The following is a 16,809-nucleotide window of genomic DNA, read 5'->3' as shown; positions in this document are numbered from 1 at the left end:
TGCCTAAAGCGCTCTGGAGGACGGGAGTGCCTGCTGGACCTCCGCCCTCCAGGGCGCTCCTCGGCAGGATGCGGGACGGGAGTGTTAACAGGGGTGGGGAACAACAGGCTCTATGCTGTCTCCAGCGCCGGCGGCAGGCAGGAGACCTGAATCCCCTCTGTGCCCGCCGCCGACATGGAAGACAGCCCGCACTCATTTATTAGTGCAGTGGAGCCCTGCGCCCGCTGTGAGTGAGGCGCAGGGTCCACTGCCGCACTAGCTTCAGCTTCCTGCTCCGCCCCGCAGCTTTCTGGACTGGGGGGCGTGACCTGCGGGGTCACGTGAGGCGGACATGCGCCCCGCACATGCGCATCGAGCGCTTCCTGCCCTCCAGCTCCGCCTCCCCCAACATGCCTCTTCGGCCTAGTGGAGTCGCGCGCCCGCTTCCGGACCGCCACGTCTGCCCGCTTCCCCGAGTCAGCGCGCGCCTGCAGCACTACCGCAGCCACCTGCCGTCCCGTGCCGGGTTGAGTGGCCCGATGAACACTGTAAAGTTGTGCGGATGCGGCGGTCAGGTGAGGATGGGGATCGGGACCAGGCCGCGGAAGTAATGCAGCCCCCCGTTCCAGATGACCCGACCGCCGTGGAGGGGACCGTTGTATCGTGGGCAATTGGAGTGAGTAGGCCCAAGTGGTGAGGGGACTGGGACTGGGGAATATGATGTTCCCATAAGGGGTTGAGGGCCAGGGGCAGGGTGATCTGGGGATTTAGAGCTTGGGGCCAGGGGGATGAGCGCTGAGCCCCGACATGAGAGCCTGTAACCAGCGCTCGCCCCCCTGTGCAAACCCAGCCTGGAGGGCCTCAGCAATCTGACCTGATCCTGAAATCTCCATGACATTCGACTCCGGGACCAGCAAAGAAAGGAAGTAACGTGGGATGTCCCGGTGTTTATGTATCCAGGGGACGGCTTGCAGCAGCCGTCCCTTTCGCTTCATTGGATCCTTCCGGGGGCTTCAGGATCACTGGTCAGTAAGGGGCAGAGAAGGGGGGGTCACCAATCGCCACGGCCCAGGGAGGGGCCACCACAGTCAGTGACTCCCTCCTTATTTAGTATGGAGTCTACCATTATGTCATCAAGATGGGTTTGTTGTGATCTACCTGCCAGATGAGTAAAAATGGGAGCATTAGTCAACCCAAATGCCATCACAAGGTTTTCATAGTGCCCCTCAGGAGTATTGAAGGCCGTCTTCCACTCATCTCCTCAATGTGAATGAGATTATAAGCCACCCTGAGGTCTAGTTTAATCAAATTGTAGGAGCCAAATGGTTTTCTAAAGAGGTCTGGGATGAGAGGGAGAGGATATGCATCCCAGACCTTAATCTGATTAAACTCGCAAAAATCAAGGCAGGGGCACAACCCCTAGTTTGTTTGTTTTTTGACAAAGAAAAACCCCACTGCAACGGGAGATGAAGAAAGTCTTATGGCCCTTTGGTAGACTTTCAGTGATCTAGTTTTTCATGGCCTGCCTCTCTGAACCAGAGATATTATATAACCTGTTTTTTTGGTAGCTTGGCCCCAGGAATAATATTGCCGACGCAATCATAAGGATGATGGGGAGGAAGTTCTTGACTCCCCTGTTCAGAAAACACATTCCTAAAATCAGACCCACCGTGGCTATCCGAGTGACCAAGCAGTGTTCTTGGCAATACTCGCTCCATTTTACCACCTCCCGAGTCTGCCAGTCTACGGCTAAGTGCCCACGATGCAGAAATGCTCTGGATTTTTCCTGAGCGTTTCTGCATCTCCCTGGCAGAAAAAAATGCATGCGGATTTTACATGTGTTTTTCCTGCCAGGGACAAGTGTAAGTGAAGTGTTTTTTCACATGCATTTCCGCATGCGGGTTGTCAAGCGCTTTCCAAGCGATTTTAGCATCACTTGGAAAGTGCTTGACAACTTGGTCACACTATATAAATACGTGCAACCAGCATGGATTTATATAGTGTGACCAAGTTAATAGTTGAAGAAAAAAGATTAAAAATGGTAAAAAAAACAAAAAACAAAAACATTTTACTTACCTTCTGATGGCCCCTGGTCTCTTGTACGGCTCACGGTGGTGTGAAAGGACCTTCCATGACGTCATTTAGTCATGTGACAGATCACGCGACCGCTGACGAGCCGTACAAGAGACTGGGCGCAGCGGAGAAAAGACAGGGGGCCATCAGAAGGTAAGAATAATGTATTTTTTTCTTTTCTTTTTTTTTTTTTTTACTACAGGTACCATGGTACCCGGGTCTTGAGGAGAGTCTCTTCTTCTCCAGACCCGGGTACCATCCACACGTTGAATCGCTTAATATCCGCATGTGCACATGTAGTCATGCGGATATTAAGCCATTCAATGGAGGCGAAAACGTTGCGATTACGCAAAATAATTGGTAGTGCTGCGGATTTTTCCGCACTGATAATGCGCAGCGGAAATTTCCGCAGCATGTGCACAGCACATGGGGATTATCATTGGGGAACATTGCAGACCTTCTACCAAGCTTTTAAGCGTTTCTGCAATGGAATTGCCGCTGCGGAAACGCTTAAAAGACGCATAGTGGGCACACAACCTACCACAGGATTGTGCAGCGTAAACCAAGGTAGTCCAAGGACCACAGGAGAGGGCAAGCCCTCTAGCACATAACAGTCAATAAATTTAGAGTGCAAGGCCCCTACCTGCAGATGTAGCACACGAGCGACAAGAGTAAAATACCCCTAGCTCAAGGGTGCAGAGTCAATGGTGATTATGGGTGTTGAGCCAGAAAATTTATGAGGTTTGAGGTCCTGATCGAACCTAGCGTCGATCAAAATAAACCCCGCCCCAATGTCCAGAAAGGCAGAAATTACCACCATACTTTTGCCAAGATGGATCTTGGACGGTAAAAAAAAAAATTGTGACCTACCCACAGAGGAAATAAGTACACCCCCGAGTTGCCAATTCACCCCGCAACTCGCGGGCGCCTTAGTTTTCCGGTGGGTGTTTAGGAATTTAGGAAAGACACACACACGTGCAACATCCCCCCAGAATACCCAGAACATGCCCCCACCAGCCCCACAGACCACCCAAAGCAAGCAGCATCCCCCAGAGCCCAGCACTGACCTCCTCCTGAAGCTTCACCGTATCACTTTCTGCATGAATCTCTGGCGTCTGGTGCTAAACTAGAACACGCCCATAATGCAGTCAGGACACGCCCCCGCAAACTACGTCATACCTGGAAGGAGCCCATACATTCTAACGTTTACCAGGGAGGAGGCTGCAGAGCGAGTTGTGGGTGGTGAGGCTGCTGAGTATTGGGGAGACATGGCGGATGACTGCGCACCCCACACTGAGCTCCCGGGGGGGGCAGTCTCAGTCCGGGGGGGGGGTACCCTGGCTTCCTGTGGATGTGGTTAGTCCCCTGCAGCAATGGTCGGTGACGGGTCAGAGCCGGGGATTACAGGGGGCCGCAGCCTCTCACCTGTCAGCAGTTGGACTATAAACCAGGTTTCCAGTCACTGACAGTATGGCTGGAGCTGCGCCCATTATGCACTGTTAGAACTTGGCGATGTCTGCCATGTTTGGAGGTTCCTGGATTCTGTATTTTTCTGCACAGGGTTTGTCCATGAGAAAAAGGAACACAGAGCGCCAGTCCTGGCCCCAGGTTGTGTCTGGTACTACAGCTCCGGTCTAGTGACGTGACAGGTGCTGAGCTGTAATGCCACACACAGCCTGTACCTAGGGGTGGCGCTGTAATCCAACAGCTCTGGCTTTCTACTCTGGGACAACTTCTGTAAGGCTGAATTCACACATCTGTGCTCCACGGAGCGAGCTCAGATCTGACAACCGCTGGGTCACCAGTGCTGATCTGTGATTACCTCCTAGGAATAGATGTGGCACTGATCAGGTCCGGAGAGCCGGGCCGGGTCCTCGGATCCCACCACGGATGTGTGAATTCCTCCTTAAGTTAATATCTTAGTGTTAGAGTTCTCCTTTAGAATTTGTGTTCACATGAGAGTAATTTATTATAGTTTATTGTGTAACTTTCGAAAAACGTATCGATTACTAATCCTGAGTTACAGCCAGTGATAGTCTAGAGCTGCGTTCAGAGATCTGCAGGCTTCTGAGCTGAAATCTCCCAGCAGTCCTTGCTGAGATTACTATTGTTAGCGTTGCAATGTTAAGGCAGGTGCAGATAGCAGTGTTTTCGGTCGGAGTGCGATCTGACAAAACATTGAATCGCACTGTGACCAGTGTTTGTCCAAGGAGAAAAATCGCACATGTGCACGGCCCCATAGACAGTCTGTCCGAGGACAAAAATCACTATGCTTGAGTTTCATCTAATATTCGGATCACGTTCGGCCATGCAAGTTAATGAGTCCTTCGAAAAGATCGCACTGCACTCAGATGACATCTGAGTGCAGTCCCATTTTTCACGGATTGACGGAACGAAGAAGATGGAGAATTTTTTTTGACCTATGTCTTGTATCTTGTTTTGTGTCACTTTATGTACAGTTCTGGCCAAAAGTCTTGTGACTGATACAAATTTTGGTGTTCACTTCAGTGTTTTTAGATCTTTTAGTCAGATGTTTCTGTGGTTACTGTAGTACAATTATCAGCATTTTATAAGTTTTACACTTTTATTGACAAATACATCAAGTTTATGGAAAGATTCAATATTCAGTGTTGACCCTTATTTTTCAAGACTCGTTCCCTTCGCCTTGGCAGCTGGATATCGGCTGCTGGGCCAAATCCTGACTGACGATGGACAATTTTTGTCTAATCAGTGCTAGGAGCTGACTACATACATTTCTGTTTGTCCACCCGCTTTGTGAGGAGTGACCACAATCGAATTGAGATCTGGAGAGTTTACTGGCCATGAACCCAAAATGTTAATGTTACCCAGACACTTAGTTGTCACTTTTGCCTTGTGACATATTCTCCGTCATGCTCATATATGCATTGTTAATCACCAAAAATGCTCCTGCAGTGTTCTTAGGCAAAATTGTGAGTGAGCCCACTCCCTTTTGATGATGGATAACTCCACACATGACTCGTCTCGGGTGCTTTACTGTTGGCATAACACAGGACTCAAAGTAGCACTCAGCTTTTCTTCTCCGGACATTCATTCTTCCATATGTCCCTAACAGTTTGCAGGGGGCCTTCATCAGGGAAATAACTTTACCCCAGTCCTCTGTAATCCAATCACTGTAGTTTACTGCATTTTATAATCCTGTTCTTCATCTTTTTCATGGAGAAAAGTGGTTTCTTTGCTGCCCTACTTGACACCAGCACAGCCTCCAAAATCCTTCTCCTCACGGTGTGTACAGATGCACTGACGCCCGCCTGCTGCCATTCTTGAGCAAGCTCTGCACTGGTGTTGAACCAATTCCATAGCTGAATCCTATGTAGGAAGTGATACAGGGACTTGCTGGACTTTTTTCGGAGTCCTGAAGTCTCCACAGCAAATTAACCTCCCCCTATTAAGTTATTATTTTTTATAGTGCCATTTATTACATGGAGCTTTACATGTGAAAAGGGATATACATAGCAAAAAACAAGTACAATAATCTTGAACAAAAACGAATCACCGACTGGTACAGGAGGAGCGAGGACCCTGCCCGCGAGGGCTTACAGTCTACAATGAATGGGTGAGGATACAGTAGGTGAGGGTAGAGCTGGTCGTGCAGTGGTATGATGGAGCGGTGGTTACTGCAGATTGTAGGCTTGTCAGAAGAAGTGGATCTTCAGCTTCCTTTTGAAGGTTTCCACGGTTGGCAACAGTCTGATATATTGGGGTAGAGAGTTCTAGAGTAGGGGGATGCATGGGAGAAATCTTGCGTGCGATTGTGGGAAGAGGAGATAAGAGGGGAGTAGAGAAGGAGATCTTGTGAGGATTGGAGGTTGCGTGCAGGTAAGTACCAGGACACTAAGTCACAGTTATATGGAGGAGACAGGTTGTGGATGGCTTGGTATGTCATGGTTAGGGTTTTCATCTGGAGTCTCTGGATAATGGGGAGCCAGTGAAGGGATTGACAGAGGGGAGAGGCCAGGGAATAGTGGGGGGGACAGGTGGATTAGTCGGGCAGCAGAGTACAGTTATCTGACAGGAGAAAACAAACTCCTTTGCCATGCTTGCCGATGGGGCGAGGGGTGTGGGAAAGGTGGAATCCAACGTATGAAAGTGCAGCTGGAGAGGCCATGTCAGAGGGGGTGAGTCAGGTACCATTGATGCCAAGGAAGGAAAGTTTGTTAGTAATGAAAAGTTTGTTGCAGACGGAGAGAGCATTCCATAGAGCTCCTGTTAGTGGGATTGGGGAAGCTGGGGATGGGCAATGGGTATAGGGTTAGAAATGTTGCGGAAATTTGATAGATTGTGGATGAGAGGTAGAAGTGACTGTGGGGATGTGGTGAGGAGGGCCATGATTTGGAGAGATATCGCCAGCAGTGAGGAGCAGAAGGAGCGAGCGTGAGGTGGCTGTCTGTGTTTAGAGACAGAGGATTGTATGTTGAGGAACAGATCTGAGGAGGAGGTGAGATGGAGGGAGAGATGACCAGTTCATTACTAGGTGTAGGGATTAGAAGGGTTAGTAGAACGTGTAGGACTATAGGGGTGAGAGTGAAAACAAAGAGAAACATTTTTTACTCTGGCTGTGCAGTTACCTTCAGGTATCTTCTGGTTCATTTCTGGTCTAACTCAGTGCAGCACACTGTAAGGTGGCTGCCAGACAGGTCGTGGATGGGAGGTATGTGTCCCCGAAGTACCAAACTTCGGTGATGTAGGACATGGAGAAGCAGGCTCCAGAACACATAGTGCTGGGAGGGAGTTAATGGGCCCGGATTAAAGGGCCGGGTTTTAAGAGCAGCTGAAAGAGTTGGGGGGAAATAGCTGCTCACTTACCTCCAGTCCAGGTCTTGGAAGGCCTGATTTAAGACAGCTGCGCCTGTCTCAGTGGTGCTGTGTGTTGTGCAAGGTGAGCAAACCTTGCATGTGCTGCTCAGTCTGCTGGAGGCCGAGAAAAGCACTACATTTAAACGGCTGATGCCGTGCTGTATGGACTGGTTATTTTTAGTTTTGTTCTGTTATAGCAGTGTTTCCCAAACCTCATCCTTACGGACCCCCATAGGTCATGTTTTCAGAATCTCCTTAGTATTACACAGGTGAGAGAATTCCTGATGCCTTGATGATACTTCAGTCACCTGTGTAATACTAAGGAAATCCTGAAAATACGACCTGTGGGGTCTGTGAGGATGGGGTTTGGGAAACACTGCGTTATACCTTTTGTGTATCTATTGTATGGTGGCAGAAGGTGCCAAGCCCCCCCCCTGCTTTGGGCAGAGGGGGGGGGTATGTAAGGTTGCTGCCGGACAGGTCGTGGACGGGAGGTATGTGTCCCCGAAGTGCCAAGCTTTGGTGATGTAGGACCCGGAGAAGCAGGCTACAGCACACATAGTGTAGTGATAGGGTTTTGTGGTTAAGTAATTTCTTTGGGAAAAAATTAATATGCATTTTTTTTTTTTTTAACAATTCATCTGATCATTCTTCATAACAATCTACAGTTAATGCAAATTGACACTATAAAAACTGAAGCAGCAAACTTTATGAAAGCCAGAATGTGTTTCAGTCTCCAAACTTGCCGACTGTGTATTATTGTGTTACCTCTTTTGTATATTATTGTGTCACCTCTTATCTTGTGTATCGCTTCTCTTTTCAGTTTGTTAGCCACATGCTGCCAGGCGAGAGCTTGTGGGCACAATCATGCGGCTGGTGATTCTTGATGACTATGCCCTGGCCAGCGAATGGGCAGCAAAATACCTAAGTAATCGCATCGCCCAGTTCAATCCTGGACCTGACAATTACTTCACACTTGGGCTACCCACAGGTAATGTGCCTTTTATCTATCTTTATCCAGTTTTCCACGAGTTGGTTCCAGCGTTTTAGTTGTGGATTGAACTATTTTTGCACATGTGAATTACGAGAAGTCCTCAGGAGTAAGTCAGATGTGTACGGCAAAGCTTCATAGATGAGGGAGACTCCAAGTTCACTGCTGAACATCTGCTCTCTCCATGTTTCGTTGCGATCTACCAGTGTCTCCGTAAGATTTGGCCATTCTCTACTGTTATATGCAAGAGTGTGCCAATTTTCCAAAGAAACAAGGAGACTGAGTAGCTCAACAGCCTCTTGCCACTGATCGGCAAACAAATTTGGAGAAAATAATTGGACAAAGCCTGAAGGACGCGGTAATGCAGGGTTGTGTTCTGGGGGATCGATGAAGACATAAGAAGCATGATCTGTGCTGAACAGTATGGATGGTAATCCAAAGCCTCCATAACCAAGCTTGGCATGGAAGGCACTCGGGAAATAGGAGTGTGAGTTGGGGGTCTCCCAGTGGTAATACAGTTGGAATCACTGCCTTATTAATACAACGGGGAACTGTTTTTATTTCAATTAACAATTTAAAGGGGTTGTCCGCACCCTACACTGATTTAATCCTAAATCTCTATTTAATTTAATAATCTACCGTATTTTTCAGACTATAAGACGCACTTTTTTCCTCCAAAATTTTGGTGGAAAATGGGGGGTGCATCTTATAGTCCGAATGTTGGGGGGGGGTGTGTATATATATATATATATATATATGTGGGGTGTGGGGGTAGCGGTGGAGGAGCGGGGCACAGGAGGCAGCGGCCGCCCGCTGCAGCCTACACTGTCCCCGCTGCTACAGCAAATTAATATTCACTGCTCCCCACGCCCATGGGGCATGGGGAGCACTGAATATTCATGCTCCTTAATAGCAGCACACAGTGTAGCCGCGCTGCGGCTCCTGCTGCTGCCGGAATCGCCTGTGCCCGCTATTAAAGGGCTTGAATATTCAACCTCTCTCCACGCCCATGGGCGTGGGGAGGGGGTGAATATTCATGTCCTTTAATAAGCGGGCACACGCTATAGCCCGGCAGCAGCAGGAGCCGCAGCACGGCTAAGCTGTGTGCCGGCTATGAAGGAGAGTGAAGTCACTGCTCCCCGCACACACAGACCCGGCATGGGAGTGACTTCCGGGAGCTGATCTTTCCATGTCAGCCGCGCATGGCAGTGACGTCATGCGCGGCTGTAAAATAATACTCTTTCTGTATTATTTTTTCTACTGAGGACTTCTCAAAGTATCAATATCACGATATTCTTATAAAAAAATGTATCTATTTATTCTTGGATTGTCCATTAAAAAGAATCAGATTGCAGCAGGTACATACAATAATTAGTTATAAAGTAATTGTCCATTTGTCCATAATTAGCTTAATTGTTGAGATTCACCCATCTTTCCTTGGATCCTGGCTGGTAAATCATGTCTTTATCCAGCACGTGTCCAGGCCTACATGTCAGATACTTCTCAGCATGAAGATTCTGTGTCTTGTGGGGTGGGCAGAGCAAGAGAGCCCCCCCTTTCTATACCATGGTCTTTTATAGCCGGTCGTATGGACACCTGTTCTACATATGGTAGTGAACCAAAAATACACACACAAATAGCGCATGTCAACTAGACACGATGGCTGAGGCATAGAACTCAGATTTAAGAAAAATGATTATCGATTATTAATTATTTAACATTCCCCCCTTTTTGAGGATAAAAAGGACTGAAAAATCCTCAAAAGAAGACAGGTTTATCATTAGGATAACAATCATTTTTTCTTTCCTTCTTCCTTGGCAATATCATTAAATTTCCATAATAATAATAATAATAATATCAATATCTGATTATTGTTATATAATGATGTGAATTCATGTTATGGTAAGCCGTGACTAATATTCATTTAATATGTATAATTATACTTCCCTATATCTAAATTGAAGTAATCGCGGGTCCAATCGTCATCATCTGATGTCATCGGGTCTTCGTCTCATCTTCTTCTTGGTTCTTTTATAACACAGTCTTTAGATGAAAACTCCTTTGAAATAAATGACAGCGTGTAGATATTGTACGGTCCATAATTGTATTCATCATTGTGCAGTCCATAAACTGTATTCTTTATTAGAAAGATCATGTGTGTCAACTGATAAGAAAACAAAGTCTATGGATGAAATGTAGCTTTAATATCTGTGTGATGTCACCTGGACTGACGTTGGATATTCTGGAATCTTCCCCGTGTCATCTGCACTGGTCTCATGTCACTTTTGGAACAGATGTGACGTCTTTGGTCAGTAAAGCAAGGGTTAACTTGACACTTCCCTGCTTTATATAGCCCCATAACCAGTACTCAGTCCTTTATATACAGGACACATATGCCAGGTATTACCTGTTCACCAGCTTTCATTGAAGCGTTGCAGGTGATAAGAAACCACTGGAACGTGATGAAACTTGAACACAACACAGTTCATATAGGATCATCGTCCTCTGCCGTCCCGGTGATCAGTGGTGTGAATTGTATCTGACACAGTCTATTATCACTCAGCATTCACACCTGTTACCTTCTGAGACCTCCGGATATCGGTTGCGTCTTCTTGTAACCTCTGAGAGTCTCTTTGATTTATAAATATGAAAAGTCTTTATTAAGATAGAATTCATAATTGCGATGTCTTGATTGAAGTCTTCATTCCCTAATCTGATACCAAATCTGGCAACTTTCCTAACCTATAATATCACAGCGTACCATAGCAATCAATAATATCCATCTAATTATTATCAAAATATTAAAATAAATTATGTTTGGAATAATAAACAATAATAGATAATAATTCATTATTAATCAAGTTCTTCATGTGATAGAACATTTTTATGTCATAGGTGTAATTGCCTTTTCCAACCCATAGGTGTCAGTGTGTTTTGAAACAACAAGTGTTTATATCTTTATTAAACCAATAATACCAAAGAATGTATACTGCTGAACTAAAATGAATAAATATATGAATGTAAGAATGAATGAATGAATTGTTGTGTTTACTCAGAAAATGTAAACATTTTTCTTATATTAATTCATATCATCATTATATTTAATGAAGCAATATTCTTTGTACTAGACATTACCCCATTAAATATTAATGTGTTTTCTCAGTTGAAATATTGAACTGAATTAAAATCAAAAATTGAAAATTAAAACTGAAAAATGGAAAAATAAGAAAATAAGTAAGAATAAAAATGTAAAAATGAAAATAAAAATAAGGCCTTCATATGTTAATGACAAATGAAGAGTAATTATATTCTCCATAAAAAATACCTTTATATTTCCATTATCTGGATGATTTCATATTTGTCATAACCTTGTATCACCAAAAAATTATTAAACTATGCAACTTTGCATGTAATACCCTTCTTAATTATACCATAGTACCTTATAACTTTTTGACAGTTAGGGTGATTAATGAGTGGAACAGGCTGCCACGAGAGGTGGTGAGTTCCCCTTCAATGGACGTCTTCAAACAGAGGCTGGACAGACATCTGTCTGAGATGATCCTGCTTTGAGCAGGGGGTTGGACCAGATGACCCAGGAGGTCCCTTCCAACTCTACCATTCTATGATTCTATGATTCTATTATTGTTTCTTCTTTATTAAAATGTGTGAAAAAATAAGTATTGATCAAAAGTGATTATGTAATCAGGATCAAAAACACATTTTCCCCTTTAATACCAAAAAATATTATTTTATAAAATTTATGTATATATCAGAACCAAATTAAAAATAATTATTCTTCTATGAACATTTTGCATAAATTTCATATCGATGAGTAGCATAGATTTGTCTACAGAGAGGTGTGTACCTATTTAGGTAACCATTAAAAATAATATCATAGTTATTCAAGAATATTATCATGTGGAAAATTATTCTAAATATAAATTTGCTTTGTAAACCATTTTGATGTGTGGTTGCCCTTATCCACTATTAGTTAAATCAAGAAATAATAATTATTAAAGAAATATAGAAATATATATATGTAGATAATACCTAATTATGTATTATAATTTCCTCAGAATTAAATATATTTTTGTACCTTCACATAAAGAAACATTTTTTTTTCTTTCCAAACATACAAACGTACGAGGCCTCTGTCACATCAATCACACTTAGCAGCTGCTGATTTACTCATCTGTCACCTTCACTCTGACATTCACAGATCTGTTCAACTCAAACATTCCACATATGAAGTTTTAGATATATATATATTTAACCCAAAATTGTTGTATCCCAATTTATTAATGCGCATTGTCATATCAATTAAATATCTTAATATTCTTTGAATATTCCCCAAGTACATATTATATAATATGAGAGTAAGTTGCTGAAATTTCAGATACTTGAAAAAAAAACCTCTTGCTTGGCTATGTGCACACGATGCAGAAATGAAGCAGAAAATTTCTGCATCATTTCTGCATCTCCCTGGCAGAAAAAACGCATGCAGAAATGCGTTTTTCCTGCAGAATACATGCGGATCCACATGCAGATTCACATGCGTTTCCGCATGCAGATTGACAAGCGCTTTACTGGTGATTTTAGCATCTCTTGGAAAGTGCTTGACAACTAGGTCACACTATATAAATCCATGCAAACAGCATGGATTTATACAGTGTGACCCTAGAGAGTGTATATACTTACCTCCGATGGCCCGCGCTGTCCTGCTCACTCCGTTCTCCCGGCTGCCGGCAACTTTGAATTGAAAGACCTGCCGACGTCAGCGTCACGTGACCCGTCACATGACTCTGACGTCACCGCAGGTCCTACAACTCACTGCAAGTGCCGGGAAGCAAGCAGGAGCGCTGCGCGGGCCGACAGATGGTAAGTATATATATATTTTTTATTTTATTCTTGTTTTTACAGCTTTTTTAATGGTACCTGGGTGTGGATGAGACTCTCCTCTCCTCCACACCCGGGTACCATCCGCATATTAGAACGCACCAATTACGCAAGTACAGATGCAGTCTTGCGGAATTGGCGCGTTCTAATGCAAGTCAATGGCGGCGAAAACGCCGCATTTCCGCAAAATTAAATGACATGCTGCGGATTTTTGAGCGCAGCGTTTACGCTGCGGAAAAATCCGCATCATGGGCACAGTACATGCGGATTTCAATTGGGGAACATTGCTTCCCTTCTACCATGCGTTTTTCATGCTTTTCCGCGGCGTTTACGCAACTGCAAAAACGCTGCGGAAACACATGAAATACGCATCGTGTGAACTCAGCCTTATAGATTCTTTTTTCACTGGCTGCCCGGTCTTAAGTTACATCAGCTGAAAATAGAATGAATAGGATCTATACTATTAGCTCAAAGTTCAAAGGCCGCAGCTGTCACACGTCATGCTGTAAAGCTACTTTAATTTGCACGAACACTTCATGCACAGAAAATATTAATTAATTAATGTTACACATAAATCATGCAATTTTCAGCTTCCTGTGTGAATAAAGAAATAAATCCATTTTAGAGTTGTTTGATCAAATCCTGCTTTGGAATGAAAACTCTAAGGAAATATAAGAAAATAAAATTAAATATCAAATTCATACAGAAACAGAATTATTTAAATATCTTATACATATATTGGTTGGTTCTAATGTAATTCAAAATATTGTTACTTAAATTTATATATGAAGTTCTAATTTATTAATTAATATATATATATATTTTATAAACATATATATAAATACAATTATACACAATCTCTACTTAGACAAGTGTATATATATATACATACATGAACTACTACCGTGTTTCCCCGAAAGTAAGGCCCTGTCTTACATTAATTTTACCCCCAAAAGTCCCACCCTGCCTTACTTTCGGGGGAGGCCTTACATTGGGAAAAAAAATGACGACAATTTTTTTTAACAATAAAATTAACATTTATTAACAGTCCGGCAACCCTCCCCATCCTCCCCCCTGCAGCATCCCCATACAGTGGTTCTGCCCCCCACTCTGCCACCACACATACTGACACATACGGTACCGGTACAGCCCCACACGGCACCCACACACATATCGTACCGGTACCGTACACACACTGACACATACAGCCCCATACGGCACCCATACACATACCGTACACATACCGTACACACACACACACACACACAGACACACACACACACACACACAGAGAGAGTTTCGGAACTTACCGTTACTTTCCTTCTGTTTCGATCTCCTCTGCGGTGCCGGGCTGACGATTCGGATGCCGGGGAAGCTGGACCAATCGGAGCGAGCCTGTAGGCGGTGACGTCGCAGCTGATTCGGCCAATCAGCTGCGAGCCGGCTGACTGGCCAATCACAGCTCGGGCTGGTGGCCAGCAGGGACTACGGTACGGAGCCTGTGACGAACAGGCTGATCGGCCAATCAGCCTTACATTCCCCGCCCCCCCCGCCGCTACCCTGCCTTACAATCGGGGGGTGCCCTACATTGGCGGACCCCCCGAAACCCCCCACCCTGCCTTACTTTCGGGGGGGCCTTACTTTCGGGGAAACACGGTAGAAACTATGTAACTACAATTTTACTGTATAAGATTATAAATAAATATTGAGACATTGTAACACTTCTATGCTACATTATAATTACAGTTTTTCCTTAGCCACTCCCTAAACCAAATCTTCTGTCTCTCTCAAATATCTCCAGGAACGCCCTATTTAGGAAAGACATTTTTCTATCCTTCAAAACCTCAGAGAACTGCCTGTCCTTCTGTCCACATTCCATGACGTCACTGTGAGCCGGTCGTCTCACCTGACTCTGTCCATCAGTTTCGGCCATTTTCCTTTTTAGAGAATCACAGTTCTGACTGAGAATTAACTCATTCTGTGAAGAGATGGACCTTTGCACTGGCTGATATGGCTTATAACAGATATGAAATCTCCTGCGTATTTGATAGAGTTCACTATGGGGATGACTCAGTCTAGGAGAGTTTGATATTGGCTTTTGATAAGATTTTACCTTTCCTGGTTTTATAAAATTAACTTGATTTTTTTCCTTTTCACGATTCTCATGTTTCCTAACAGAATCCAGCAACTGCACACATTTGAATAGGGATTCTTTTTGTGACGCTATAACTCTAGATACTGGATCTAGGAATTTGAATTTTTGTACAAAACTTTTTATCATATGTTGTACTTTTCCATTTTTGATGAGAGCTTTGTACAACCGTTCAAATATGGACATGAATGTATATGTACATTCCTTCCTACCAATCCTTAGTTTCTGCAGATCTTCTATGTTGGGAAAATCCTTTGTGACACAATAAATCAAATATCTTAATCTGTCCGAATCATTTTCCCATCCATTAGGAGAGTCATTTTCACAGGGCATTAAATGTAAACGTCTGGACAATGTCACAGGAATCCATATTTTAAATAATTGATTCCTCTCCTCATTGGATAAATCAAACTTATCAGAGAAGCTCTCAAATGTCTCTGAATTTCTACAGGCATGGATTTTGACATCATATTTTGGCATGATTTTGTATAATTTCAGCAAATTTTTCCTCATTTTAATTTGCAGTTGAGCCTGGGTAATTCCTGAATTCTCTGATATTTTTAGTGGCTCTTGTACGTCCGCTCCTCCTACGTCACTCACGTCTCCTCCCACATCACCTAGTATGTCGGTTTCTCGTATGTCAGTCATGTCTCCTCCCATGTCAGGTTTCTGTATGTCCATCTCTTGGTCAGACCCAAGGTCACCTTCAGTTACAGACACGTGTCTTATTTCTTGTTTATTTTCCACATTACAGTCAGAATCAGTATCACCATCTGACATTTCTACACTATTTTTCTGCTTAGAAATCTCTAACACAAGACTATGAAAAAAATCTACCAAATGTAGAATATTTCTCAATTTCTGTTTGTCTCTATTTACCAATTTAAAAGTTAACTGTAAATTCTGCAATTCACATTCTTTGTATAAACTGAGCCACAAAACTTCTATATCATCTCCTACATTAACTTTGAAATTAATATTACTTTGTTTAGCAAAAGAAGAAATTATATCCATATTTTGCTTACCTTAAGATTCCTTAGCTTCTCTTTATCAGCACATCCTGTCTTCAGTTCGTCTGATTCTTTTCCTGTGTGATTCTGTTCCTTGTTAGTACCTCAGTCTATAGATCCTTTCTGCTTCTCGTGACAAATTAGTGAATTTACTGACACGTGAACAACAGCTGTTCAGCTCGTCAGGACTTCCCCCCTTGTTCACGGAAGAAATTCACTTAATTAAAAAAAAAACGAAAAACAGGACTGGCTGGCTCACCATTGTAAAATAATACTCTTCTCTGTATTATTTTTTCTACTGAGGACTTCTCAAAGTATCAATATCACGATATTCTTATAAAAAAATGTATCGATTTATTCTTGGATTGTCCATTAAAAAGAATCACATTGCAGCAGGTACATACAATAATTAGTTATAAAGTAATTGTCCATTTGTCCATAATTAGCTTAATGGTTGAGATTCACCCATCTTTCCTTGGATCCTGGCTGGTAAATCATGTCTTTGTCCAGCACGTGTCCAAGCCTACATGTCATCTGCTTCTCAGCATGAAGATTCTTCTTGTGGGGTGGGCAGAGCAAGAGAGCCCCCCTTTCTGTACCATGGGCTTTTATAGCCAGTCGTATGGCACACCTGTTCTACATATGGTAGTGAACTAAAAATACACACACAAATAGCGCATGTCAACTAGACACGATGGCTGAGGCATAGAACTCAGATTTAAGAAAAATGATTATCGATTATTAATTATTTAACATTCCAAATGAATTTCCATAATTAACCATTTAACAATGATAGGGCAGCTTCAGATGGAATGGCTCCCCACAGGTGGAGCAGGCCTCAGGGCAGTGTAGAATAAATGGAGGTGCGCTGG

The 16,809-nt window shown here is 43.5% G+C and overlaps 1 protein-coding gene across 3 annotated transcripts in view; it reads left to right on the top strand.

Moving 5' to 3' along the window:
- Positions 1-320: 320 nt before the first annotated feature.
- The window catches only part of LOC141241397 (uncharacterized), a 50,598-nt gene continuing 34,109 nt past the window's right edge, over positions 321-16,809 (top strand). The window contains exons 1-2 of one of the 3 annotated variants that reach the window (XM_073668763.1): positions 321-655; positions 7,712-7,879. The gene's annotated coding sequence lies outside the window, so the exon portion shown is untranslated. The remainder of the gene's footprint in view (positions 656-7,711; positions 7,880-16,809) is intronic. The other 2 variants (XM_073668762.1, XR_012306140.1) reach the window with 2 other exon arrangements.

Source organism: Phyllobates terribilis, unplaced genomic scaffold, assembly GCF_046119375.1.
Source record: "Phyllobates terribilis strain yellow unplaced genomic scaffold, ASM4611937v1 Scaffold_1012__1_contigs__length_473940, whole genome shotgun sequence".
Classification (NCBI taxonomy): domain Eukaryota; kingdom Metazoa; phylum Chordata; class Amphibia; order Anura; family Dendrobatidae; genus Phyllobates; species Phyllobates terribilis.
Note: the sequence above shows the minus strand (reverse complement) of the source record. Positions and strands in the feature narration are given on the sequence as shown.